At 42.4% G+C, this 13,375-nt stretch overlaps 1 protein-coding gene across 20 annotated transcripts in view; it reads left to right on the top strand.

The window, feature by feature from the left end:
- Nucleotides 1-400: 400 nt before the first annotated feature.
- Nucleotides 401-13,375, top strand: part of LOC110569394 (zinc finger protein 708-like) — a 69,151-nt gene continuing 56,176 nt past the window's right edge. For 18 of the 20 annotated variants that reach the window (XR_010337401.1, XM_064362717.1, XM_064362712.1 and 15 more), the window contains exons 1-2: nucleotides 401-543; nucleotides 2,925-3,031. The gene's annotated coding sequence lies outside the window, so the exon portion shown is untranslated. Of the gene's footprint in view, nucleotides 544-2,924; nucleotides 3,032-5,919; nucleotides 6,041-13,375 lie in introns of all 20 variants that reach the window. The other 2 variants (XM_064362710.1, XM_064362715.1) reach the window with 1 other exon arrangement.

The raw sequence follows: 13,375 nt of genomic DNA, 5'->3' as shown, positions 1-13,375 counted from the left end.
AGGCCAGGAAGGTTATAAAATCTGAAACTTTCAAATAATTGCCATTGTATTTTTTTAATTTGAGAGTAACATGTGTACTCTGTAAGTGTATACATATTTACACACACAAATATAATTCAGAAAGTGATATAATGATACGTGCAAGGTTAAATGCAAATATTCCTCAGGCAGGGCCAGGTCCCAGCACCAGTAGGAATCTCTGAAAACGCTGCAACCAAAAACCCGCCTCTCTCCCCTCATTCAGCCCAGGTTCTGGTTACGTCGCCTGTCACTCAGGGCCTGAAGGGGTGGAGCCTGGTGCCCCAGCTAACCTGTGATGCCAGCGTGAAAACTGTCCAATCAGGTTCGCAGACAGAGAGGAAGAGGCGGCCTTTGCAATCTGGAAGGGTGTGGTCCCCTGGGTTCAGTTCTTGTCTCCATTGTTCCGTCTTCTCTGCGCCAGCAACTCCTGGGTGAGGCTACCACAGACCCTGTTATACTGTGACCTGCAGGTACTGGGAGATCCCTAGGGAGGACACCGGAACCTTCAGAGGCTGGAAAACGGTGAGTACACAGGGTGGGCGTCCTGAGAAGGGGAAGGAGGGTGTTTGAATCCGGCGGGAACCGGCTGCGGTGGGATCTGGGCCTCGTGGTCAGCTCTGGAGTCTGCAGACCCGAGTTCCCGCTGGCACAGCTCGGCCCTCCATTCCCTTCGTCGCAGATTAGGGGCTGACCCAGCAGCCAAAACCCCAAGCGTCTTACCCCGTTCCTTAAACGCGAAGTACTCCCCAGCCTAGAGTCCTTTCTGGGTAGCTCTGTGTGACCGCAAGTCTCTTTCAGATTGTGTGGGGACCATTGGAGGGAATAAGGGGAAGCAGTTCCCACATGGAGTCCGGAGTTTTACTGGGGAAGAAGTAGTGGTCCGTGGGGCGCCCCCAGTCCCACCTTTCTCCTCTTAAAAATTAAATTGATTTTTTTTTTTTTTTTTTTTGGAGACAGTGTCTCACTCTGTCCCACAGGCTGGACTGCAGTAGCATAATCAGGGCTCACTGCAGCCTCCACCTCCCGGGCCTAGGTGATTCGTCTACCCCAGACCCTAAGTAGCTGGGACTACAGGCGTGTGCCACTACGCTTGGCTAAGTTTTGTAATTTTTATAGAGATGGAGTTTTGCTGTGTTGCTCAGGCTGGTCTGGAACTACTGAGCTCAAGTGATCCACCCGCCTTGGGCCTTCTTTAGTTCTGGGATTACAGGCCTGAGCCATTGCCCCGGCCTAAGTTGAAGCATCTTTAGAAAGTAAGCAGTGATATAATTTGGAAGTGTTTCCCAGCCAAAATCTCAAATTGAAATGTAATCCTCAGTGTTGAAGGTTGGACCTGGTGGGAGGTGAATGGATAATGGGGCTGGATTTATCATGAATAGTTTAGCACCACCTCTCTTGGTATTGTCTCTTCAATAGAAGTTTTCGGGAGATTTTGTCATTGAAAGTGTATACCACCCCTATCACAAAGTCAGGAGAGCAAAACCATCGTGGCCAACATGATGAAACTCGGTCTCTACTAAAAATACAAAAATAAGCTGTGCATGGTGGTATGCGCCTGTAGTTCCAGCTTCTCAGGAGGCTGAGGCAGGAGAATCGCTTGAACCTGGGAGGCGGAGGTTGCAGTGAGCCGACATCAGGCCACTGCACTCCAACCTGGGCAACAGAGCCAGACTCTGTTTCAAACCAAAAAAGTTGTATACCACTCCTCATCCCCCTTGCCCTAGTTGGAAGCTCCTGCTTTGCCTTCCACCATGATTTTCCACCATGTGTGCTTCCCAGAAGCAGATGCTGGTGTTTTTTTTTTTTCTGTACAGCTTGTGGAAACATGAGCCAGTTAAAACAATTTTCTTATAAATTATCCAGTCTGATGTATTTCCTTATAGCAATGCAGGAATGAATTAATACAAAACATTATTTGCCCAAACACCAATTTATGAATCAGAGAGCACCCAGCTGTGGTTTGTTGTTTGTGGGCTCAAAGGTGGGACTTGAAGAAAAGGCATGAGGAAGAAAGAAGCATGAGGAAGTAAACCACATTTAATACTTGACTGAGTATACTTATATATTGTATCTGCACACGTCAGGTGGAAGTGTCCTGGTTATGTAGTCAGAGTTTTATTGGCAGTTTGTGATTGGTTAAGCCTAAGTTTTGTTTTTCTCTAAGTTAATAATTCACAGGAAATTTCTTTGACATAGTTAGGTTTCCTCAGGTAGAATCCCAGGGCACTATGGCCATTTTAGTCAAATTGTGAGCCATTTAATTATTTTAATGCTTCACAGGGGGACTGGTTTTCCCTGCATTTTTCAAACGTATGTCAAGCAGGATCTCCAAATCCATACTTGTTCTCCTAGCCTAGCTGTTCTAGGGCCTTTGGAAAATTCTAAATTTCCAGCCAGGTGAGGTGGCTCATGCCTATAATCCCAGCACTTTGGGAAACTGAGGTGGGCAGATATGAGGTCAGGAGATCGAGACCATCCTGGCCAGCATTGTCTCTTGAACCCAGGGGGTGGAGATTGCAGTGAGCCAAGTTGGTGCTACCGCACTTCAGCCTTGCAACAGAGCTAGACTCTGTCTCAAAAAAATCAAAAAGGAAACTAAATTTCCAATTTATGACTCACATTCCCAAATGCCAATTATCCCTTTCCCAAATCACAGCGTTATCAACTATTAATCCTTTATTTGGTTTTAGAACAAACACAATATTTTAATTGTTTATTTTTGTTTCACAGGGTGGTGGTTGTCTCTTATTTTTCTGTTTATGAACATTTCACATGAACGAAAAGTAAAGAATAATTACCTGACAATACTGTAACAAATCTTTGCACCTCTCTGTTTATTTTGCCTAGGCACACACCTTAACAAAATTTCTTTGGGTTGAGGTTGCTTTCTGGTACCTTTGCAGGGTGATGCATCCTCAGCAACTCTTCTATATTTTCCTGGTTCTGGGTTTTACAACTGTCTGGGGATGACCCAAGATGCTCACAGTGGCCCTGTCTCTTGGAGTGTCTGGTGAGTATCAGCTCTCTCCCAGTAGAGAGCCTGAGGTGTTGGGTGGAGCATCTTAGGGAAACAGCTAGATGCCCTTTTGCTGAGAGCAGTTTCCTGATATACATTTTCTCTAAAAAGCTAACTGTTTTGAATATTAAGATTTTTTTTTCTCTCAGTCCCAGCTTCCTTTCCTGGCAGACACGTTGGTGCTGGTACTAAGGAGAAAAGGCACACATGCATCTTGTCCTCTGGTTTCTCTCAGGCTTGTGAAGGGAAAATAACTATCCCAAAGTGCAAGAAAAATCCACCTTAATGAGGTAGTGTCTGAACTTACAAAGGAAAATACACATCAGGTACACAGGAGGCAAGTGCACTGCCTTCTGAGAGAGTGGTGATTAAGTACCTTAGGATGTGGGGTTGGGGAATCTCTCAACTGATTGACACACAAGTCCAATATGTTTGTGTTCCACTCAGCACCACCTCTCCCTGTGTTTGTCATCTTGAATATATTTGTTCACTTATTTCCATTTTTATTAACTGTATAATGTATTTTGTCATTAGAGCTTGAAAGATTAAAAAACACAAATGTTTCTAAGAGGAAAGAAAGGGATAGATTTCAGAGAAAATATCTTGCTTTATATTCCATTGGTTAAAAATTTTCATTTACCTTTTTTATTTTGCAGAGTGAATGTAGGAAGATTCTGAGGTCTGTTCTATTTTAGCATGATTTCAAACTGAATCTCAGGGCTTAGCTTTGGGAATCCTACCTTAGAAAAAAATAGAAGAAATGTTTCTCATTATAGCTACAGAAAAATAAATACATTTCTACAAAAAAGTAGGTTAACATGCAAATTACAAACATTTATGAAAACATCAGTTCCTCTTTTGTGCAAAGTGGAGAATTTTTGAAAGTGCGTACCTCAGTTCTGTTATCTGGATTTCAATTTAATGTTAAATTTTATGGAATGGAACTTGGCAACTACTGCAAGTGTTCATACATTATTGTTTACTATATGATTTGTTATAAAAATGATAACTAAATGACACATTTACTGCCTGGAAAAGATAGATACTTTTATTTTTTTGTTGAGGTATTATAAAATAAAAATGCAAAATATTCTGCCTATAGCATAAACACTGAGTTTGAGTAATTTTGCTGGATTTACTTATCACTAGGTTTTTACTTATTTAAAACTAAGTGAATATTCTTGACTTGAAAGCAGACACATGGCCTTAGAGAATCCAAGCAAATATCCACCTAATTCTGCAAAAGGGGGTCATTAAAAGCCAAGTTAGTTTCTCTTGGGAAGTCTTCACTGCAGGTGTCCCAGTCTGTTTAAACCAACCATGGAAGGAACTCTTTATGCAGAGTCTTGGAAAAATTGGAATCCACAGGGAAATTGGTGAGATTTGGGATGGGAGTAGGGGGTGTAGTGCCTTTTCTGAGGGTGTAATTGTCATTGTTTTGGGCTGTTTCTAGATAAATGTGAAATAAAATGTTTTCAAGTTATGGTTAGAAGTAACTATCATAAAAGGAGTATTACAGTTAGAGAAAGCATGAAACATGAGATCTGCCAGCATCTCAAAGTTTAGGCAGACAAAGGTTTGTTTCCCTAGAGAGAAGCAAACAAGATTAGAAAGAAGGTGGGAGGGAGAGGCCAGATGGAGGGTGGCAATATCAGCTTTGAAATCAGAATGTGTTGCCCTGAAGTCAGCCTGTTCTTAGGAGGAGCAGAGAGGTTGTGGTTTGGCTCAGGCTGAGGTGGATCAGAGTTCAGGAGCCTGGGGTAAGGAGAGAAACTTAAGCAAAGTTTGATTAATAAGTATTTTGTTCTGACCACTGAAGAAGAAAACTGTTCATCTAATTGTTCATGAGGCAAAAATGGGAATTTGCAGTGTCTGTGTTTCATTTTGTGACAGGTAAATAACAGAGCAACATCAATGTCATAATGGGAAGAGGTTTTTTTTTTTGTTTTGTTTTGTTTTTGGCAGTACGTTGCTCTTGCTGAACACAAAGGATGGGAGATTGCTTTAGTTACCACTTTTTACCAGGGTCACCTACTTGTCCCAGCATCCCCCATCACTCTCCCTTGACTTATGCATCTCTTTCACCTGGCTGTTCTTAAGTTGTGTCCTTCATAATCAACTGGAAAGCATAGTACAATGTTTTACTGAATAAATACTATGAATAGTTCTAACAATTTATTGAACTGGAGGAGTTACAGGAGCCCATGATTTATAGATAGATGCTCAGAAGTGTAGATGCCACCCCCTCCAGACCAGCATCTGTAATGGGGGCAGTTTGTGTGACTAAGCACTGAACTTGTGTGGTCTGTACTAACTCTGGGTGATGACAGAATTAAACTATTGGACAGATTGTTGAAGAATTGGTTTGCATTCAGCTATCTCCACACATTTGCTGTCAAATATTTTCAGGAAAAAAGTCATCACAGGTTAGAACATTAAACTGACTCCAGATGAGTTTTGTCACTGGCGAGAGCTGATATCCTGGAGGAGAGACCATTTTCACACTGTGAGAAGAGAACAGTAGAAATTGTGGAGCTCCCAGAATTTCATTTCTCAGGTGCTAATTTTTTTTTCACTTGCCACCTAGGAGTAAGCCACCTTGGGCTACCTTCATAAGGACAGTGGACACCAAGCTGGGGAACACATTTAACCTACTGAGCATGTGGTTTCTTGTGAATGTGAATACAAGAGGATGCTTCCCTGGGCTACTTTCCTTTTTTAAATAAAATAAAACCTTGCTGCCATATAATTCCAGTGTGCCCAATATTTAAGAATTTTATTCTATGATTGGAGTGTAAGATTTTTATTTCATTGGTTGAGAATTTGAGTGGATTGTGTGATACAACATAGAAAAGGAAAGATAATTCTTTTTTTTTGTTAAGATGGAGTCTTACTCTGTCACCAGCCTGGAGTGCAATGCTGTGATCTCGGCTCACTGCAACCTCCGACTCCCTGATTCAAGCTATTCTTCTGCCTCAGCCTCCCAAGTAGCTGAGATTATAGGTATGCACCACCAAGCCCAGCTAATTTTTATATTTTTAGTAGAGACAGGGTTTCAGTATGTTGGCCAGGATGGTCTCTATCTCCTGACCTCATGGTCCATCTGCCTTGGTCTCCCGATAATTCTTAAAATAAGTTACTTGTTTTATTCTGAGTTTAAATATGAATATAACCCTGCATGGACTCACCATGGGGAGTAAACAGGACTTAGTCAGTTCTGGTGCTTTCCTGATCTCATCTACCTTCTACTAACTGTTGTGACATTTTTTTTATTGCTTAACTATTTATCATGAAGCAGGGATTTGCTTGGTTTTACCTTTTTTGAGTTTTCAGTAACTGAATGTTATCTTTAACATTTCATTAATTTTATGGCAAAAAGGTTATTTTTTTGTTTCTCTGCCTCAGTCTGTTGCCCATATGCTGCTGTCTGAGGCCTTGGCTCACTCAGTTGACTCACCTATTTAACCCATTTGAAACTTGTTTAAATTTAATTTTTGATGTTGTTGGCAATGCTATTTTTGGTTCTGTTCCCAAGTGCTGATGCTTTATACATTTGTTAACCTAAAGAAATAAACTAAGGCATAAAATAGAATTTTAAAGAGTTTACTTGAGCCAAGGTAAGGACAGGTGCCTGGAAGGTTCAGACTCAAGTAACCTGGATATGAACCTCCTTTGATCTTTGTTATATGCAGGTTTTTAAAGACAAAAAGAGGGAAAAGGAGTGTGCCAATACAAAGTTATTTGGCAGAAATTTTCATTGGTTCACAGAAATAATGCTGATTAGTAATTTACTCTACATGGTTGAACTGTAGGTTATGGTGTACAGCATGTAGCATGGTTAGGTTCATTACTTTTTTTGTCAGTCTGGAATCCACATAGCAAGCAACTGCAAGAAATGATATAGCTCAGTGGCCTGGAGGATAAGTAGGACATGATTGCATTTTTATTCCTTTACTTCATTGGGCCTCATAATTTAGAGGGGGCTTTGTCTTTCTTCAAATAAGATAGTTTTGTATTTCTCATTTTTCTGTTTTTGATCAAAATCTTTCTTTTTGAAAGCTTCAGTGATCAAATTTTAAGTGTTAGGGTGTCTCTCTGACTGGGAAGGCTCATTCCCTGATAATTCTGTCTCACATTGGGTTGGGGGGAAGAGGAGACATCTCCATGAGAAATGTTAAAAGTGCCCCAAAAGCCAAATTGTGATGGTATCACAGAGTGGCACAAATAAAACTACATTCCTGTCATTGACTTACAGAGCTGCCTCACCAAGGCAAATAAATTTTCCCAGTAAATAAAGCTATTTTCCTGTAAGCGAGGCAGATTATTAGTAGATTTTCTCAAAATAGAATCTCCATCTAAAACAAATTGGTGGCCATACCTTGTAAAATTTTTGAGAGAATTTGTCCAAGTGCTGGGTTTCTTCAGAGCTGTTTATAGATAGATGGGTTGACCAAATATTTTATAAGACATTGCCCTTTGATTTAGCAGTACAGATATTGTCCAACAATATCTAATATGTTTCCTTCCAACAGGTTTGGAGATAATTTTTTATTTTGTGGCATTTTCAATAAACAAAGTTTGTAAGTTGGATGTCAACAAGAGAAAAATCAGACAGACCTCCCTCCCTAGAGTTGGCAGGAGTTTAGGGAGAGATAAATTTAGTTGACTGATAAGCATATAGGAAAACACCATAGGCCTCAAATTAACATATATATATATATATATATATATATATATATATATAGCTTGAATATCAGTTTTAGTAAATGGACTTTGACTGTAGAGCTCTTACATTTTTTAAAAAAATTAGATTTTAGCCAGGTACACAGCAAACATATGTCTTTTTCTCTCTAAAATTTACATCAAAAAGAAATTTTGAAGATGGGACATTTTTGTTTACTGGTGGTAAGTGTAATGACTATTAAAAGCTTTTTGTTTTTGAAATTTTTTAGTAAATGTTTTTTTTTTTTTTCCAAACCACAGTATATAGTTTTATTTAGTTCAGAAGAGAAGGCTAAACAACAAAACCGAACAAAAATTTTCATCACACTCTAACTATAACCAAAATTTTAAATCAAAGGCATATCTGAACGAGTGACCTGAACCAACATAAATAAACATGCTTGAGGCCAAACCAAAGAAATCCTGTTTGGCTTTAACTAAAGCTTTGAAGAGAGAGAGAAAGAGAGAAAAAAAAAAAAACTGAAGCTCTTTTATGATTACTATTTTTTCCAAAGACAGCTTACTTAATCTGTATTTTCAGGCCATATTTTATAGTGTCTCAGCTTACCATTTACCTTGAAAGTCCAGTCAGAAAATTAAAAGAAATGGTGTTAAAACAGGAGAATAAACGCTGGCAATGGACATACAAAAGGTCATGATGGGAGCAGGGGAGCTGAGACCTGTCCACTGTCCTCTACACAGGCCTGGGCTTTAACGCCATTCCAGTGGTGACCTTGAAGGTCACACTCCACATGGAGTTCAGACAATTAGCTCTTAAAGCCTATTTGGGCTTTTCCCTTTATAGGAGTTTCAGCTCTTTATAGCACAAGCTGTTGGCTAGAAGTAGAGGTTACAGATAACCACAGACATTTGTCTCTGATTTCCACCTGCACTGCCTGCAGCATGAAATGTCGATTTCATAGCAGAATCTGTTTACTGATTGTGTGTAGGTCGGGCTAACATAAAGCCACTTCTCTTGTGCACTCTGATAGGAAGCCGGGCTGGATCAGGTATTGCTCCCAGCAGCTGACGGCACACCTGCTCCCTGTGTCTCCCAGGCCTGCACTCCCCATTCCCTCTGCCTGGTGGCCCCTTGGCTCTTCTTTCTGTCTTCTGAACAGACGATACTTTATCTTTCCTCAGGGCCTTTGCATCTGCTGTTCCCTCTCTCTGGAATGCTTTTTCCAAACCCTTCATCCTCTGGTGAATTCCTGTACCTTTTCATATCTCAGCTTTGGCATTGCTTACTCAAAGAAGCCTTTCCTGACAAACTGGCTCAGCTTCTTTCTTACCGCTGGCAGGGATGGACACCTCTTCCACTTAGCCTTTGGTAATTTTTTCTATGTGGGGTTATTTGATTGATTATCTTTCCTAACCACCTATAGTAGGTCCACAAGGATAGAGGCTGTGCCTGTTTTATTCATCCTTGTTTCCCAGGTTGCAACCGACAGGCAGGTCTTCAGTAATCACTGTTGAATGTAGATGAGGTGGTGTTACGAGAGGCTGTAAGAAGCTATGGCAGGTTCTTGGGGAAAGACACCTTTAGATGGTCTTGCTACTTACATAGAGAGTGTTTGGAGCTGGTTCCTAGCTCAGAGATGGTCCCTGTGATATGGGCATGAAGTGATCAAGAGAAATCTGGCCTGAGATTGTTTCAGGATGAGCAGAAGGGGCTGATGGAAGAATGTAGAATAGCTGTTTGAACAGGTGAGGGTCTAGGTGAAGGGAGGGAACATGGGGAAAAAGCAGGCATGATGTGTGCAGTCAGCAGGATGAGGCCACCTTCAGGGAGCCAGGACAGCAGCAGTGAGAGTGCTGAATGGGTGAAGCATAATGGGCCATGATTGTGTCAGTTGAGGCAAAATCCATCACTTTGCATGAGACCCTCCAGACCACGTGAAACCCTAAAATTAGGTACAGTTGAAAAAAAGTCCAGCTTTGGGGCTGTGGCACCATTAGATTTTTTCTGCTGAGCTAATGTGTATTGTCTTTGGATTGAGATGAATAAAACTCAGCACCACCCTCCAGGTCAGCTCAACTGCAGCCGAGCACCCAGGCACACAGAAAACTAGGACACAGTGTGACAAACTCATGGAAGTCAGGAGGCACCCACAGTGGTGGATCAATCACCTCCAGTTGGCTGGAAGTAAAGGACTGGAGGAAGAGGACTCCTGTACCTTTTTTTCCCCCTGCTCTGTTTCAGCAGGACTGGAGGAAGCAGTTGGGTACAGCTTCTCAGACAGGCCTCACACTGTTCAAACCAGCATCCTTCCTCAGCCCTCTTCATGGGCCCTTCTTCCCAGCACCATCTTCACAGCTTCCTGTCCCCTACTCTGTCCACTCAGAGCCTCTCTTCCTTGATTCTGGTAACCTAGTCTGGAACAGGTGGCATTGGGACCCTAGTCCTGACCACCATCACCAGCGAGTGGACCTGGGCAGGTGACTCTGGGCCATTAGGAGAGATTTGGGGTGCAGAGCTTATGCAGCAGTAAGGGAGTATTGTAGGACCACCAATGGCATCTTTGTTTTGTGCTTGTTTCTAGATGTGAAAAATGAGGAGAGAGGTAAAATGATTGGACAGGCCACCAGGGAGAACAGACACCTGGATCAGCTTCAAAGCCAGCATTGTGTCCTGTGGATGCCACACGCTGGGCTCCTGGGAGGCAAAAGGAGCTCTGTCTGTCCCACTTCTGGCTTTGTCCCCAGTCCCTGAAATCTGGGCTCCTGGCACATAGTGGACCTGTGATAACCATCTGTCAGCTGGAGGCTGGGTGCTTGGAACAGCAGCCAGCAACACAATCTACCTCTCCAGCTGCCTTTGAGGGTAGTTGACAGAAATCTTTTGTCTCTTGGGCAAAGGAACATGCCTAGGGCCCAAAGCCACCATCCCAGGCCACTGGTTGATGACAGCAGTCAGGGCACCACCAAGGTTGGGGTCCCACTGCTTCCTCATCTCTGCTCATCCTCCTGAGGAAAGGGCTTTTCTCATATACGAGTGACATCAACAAGGCTGTCTCCATCATTACACAGATCCCTAGAAAACTGGCTTTTCTTGTTTTCTTTTTCTTTCTTTCTTTCTTTCCTTTCTTTCTTTCTTTTTTAGAGACTGGGTCTCACTCTTTTGCCCAGGCTGGCATGCAGTGGTGGGAACTCTGCTCACTGCAAATTCTGCCTCCCAGGTTCAAGCGGTTTTACAGCCTCAGTCTCCCAAGTATCTGGGACCACAGATGTACACCACCATGCCTGGTGGTGTATTTTTGTATTTTTAGTAGAGATGGAGTTTTGCCATTTTGCCCAGGTTGGTTTCTAACTTCTGAGCTCAAAGCAGTCCACCAGCCTCAACTTCTTAAAGTGTTGGGATTACAGGTGTAACCACCATGCCCAGCCAACTTTTATTAATCTGAAGAGGATGTGCTTTTGAATTTTATGTTTTCAGTGGAAGAGAAAACTATCTTATTTTAGACTCTTTTCCAAGGACAAAGATCAAATAGGAAAAACCTTGATGATGAGGTACTCACATTAAGAATATTTAACAAGGATTGTACAGTTTTGGGGATGGACTGGCTTTTTAAATTTTTCCCACACCCTCCAAATGGCAGTGTTGTGGTCATAGGGTCCTAGACATGATTGACCTGGGTGAGTGTTCACAGATGTTCCTCCCTTTGAGTGTTTGTTTTGTTTTGTTTTGTTTTGGCTAAGAACTAGAATGCATCGTGCCTGTAGCACACCCCTCTGCTGGCTTTGAAGACTTCATCTATGCAGTAGAGAATTCTGGACTGGAGAAGTAGGCTCTACAATTGCTGAATGGGGCCGGTGAGGTAGTTGATCACCAGGGTGCAAATTATTCTATTATTTTAGTCACTCACACCAGGCCATGGGATTGGCATTTTCTTTTAGGCCAGTCTCTGAATTGACATTTAGTCAGTGGATTTTATTGATTTAATTTATTGTTGTTCACATTTAGTCACTGGAAAATGTCCTTTAATTCACAATTACATAGGTGTGTTTTTATAGGTGTGTACTTACCTGCCGGTGTAAAATTGTACATTGAGATTAAGAGAATTGTTGAAATGCTCTTTTTATTCTTAGAGACAGTGTCTCACTGCCACCCAGGCTGAAGTGCAGTGGCACCATCATGTCTCATTGCAGCCTTGAACTCCTGGGTTCAAGACATCCTCCTGTCTCAGCCTCCTGAGTAACTGGGACTATAGGTTCACACCACCATGCCCAGCTAATTTCTTCTTGTGGTTTTGTTTCTTAGACAGAGTTTCACTCTTGTTGCCCAGGCTGGAGTTCAGTGGCATGGTTTTGACTCATGGTAACCTCTGCCTTCTGGGTGCAAGTGATTCTCCTGCCTCAGCCTCCTAGCTATAGCTGGGACTACAGGCACACACCACCATGCCCAGCTAATTTCTTGTATATTTAGTAGAAACAAGGTTTTACCATGTTGCCCAGCTGGTCTTAAACTCCTGACTTCAGGTAATCCACCCACTTTGGTCTCCCAAAGTGCTGAGATTACAGGCATGAGCCACCATGCCTGGCCTAATTTTTAAATTTTTAAGTTTTGTAGAGATCGGGTCTTGCTATGTTGCCAGGCTGGTCTTAAATTCCTGACCTCAAGGGATCCTCCTGCCTCGATCTCCCAAAGTGTTGGGATTATGGGCATGAGCCACTGTTTCTGGCTTGAAATACTGTTCTATTCTAGATGTTAGAAGCTGATTAGCTAAGTAGTTGGTAGAGAAAATAGGTAGCATATGTTCTGTGGTATAGCCAATATTTGATGAAATATTATACTTTCTTGTTTGACAAAGATCATTTGACAGAGTAGGATATATAAGGACTGTGATTTTATTATGCCTGTAACACTTACTGATTCACAGCCTTGCCTAACTTCCCTCCTCAGCCACCACCATTCCTTGCAAATACAGCCTGCCTCTCTGTCTCAGGAATAATGGCAAAATACTAATCATAATAAGAGATGCAATAATGGCTTCCCATTCAGAGTGTGTTCAGCTGCATATTCTCATTTGTGACTTACAGGAATTCTCAGGCCAGGTGCTCTTATTCCAACTTTACAGATGGAAACACTGAGGCACAGGGAGGCTTGCTAGCTTGTCCTCAGTGCTGCTGAGCTGTGTAACTGTGTCTGTCTGCTCCCCCTGCTGATGGCACCTCCCTGCATTCAGCTACCACATGCCTCCCTCAACTCCTGAATTCTGCCCATCCCCTCAACAGACATTTCCCGAAGGCCTGCTTCCAGGAGGGCACCACATAACCCTTCCACCTTCCAGGCATTAAGAATGTAGTGAGAGGTAAGGGGCCAGTCATTTCAGCAGCCTTTTTTGTTGTTGTTCATCAGATGGACTTCAAGGTACGTGCCTCATCTGACTCAGGGCTGTGGGAGTGTGGGGACAGGAGAAAGTTGCTTCAATATGGAGAGTGCTTTGTGAGTGTATTGTGAGGCTTGAGTGTGGTATGTGTGAGTGTGAGCACATGTGGGTGACCCTGAATGTACCTGTGTGGGTGTGTATGTGTGTGTGTGGCCGAGTGTGTTTGTCAAGTAAAATCAGCCCAGCAAGGGAGGAGATGGCCAGGGAGCACTTTCAAGACTTGACC

This window comes from Aotus nancymaae, unplaced genomic scaffold (genome assembly GCF_030222135.1).
Source record: "Aotus nancymaae isolate 86718 unplaced genomic scaffold, 86718_ANA_hifiasm-v0.15.2.pri h1tg000049l, whole genome shotgun sequence".
In the NCBI taxonomy this organism is placed as follows: Eukaryota; Metazoa; Chordata; class Mammalia; order Primates; family Aotidae; genus Aotus; species Aotus nancymaae.
The sequence above is the reverse complement of the archived record's forward strand: the minus strand, read 5'-3'. Positions and strand labels throughout refer to the sequence as shown.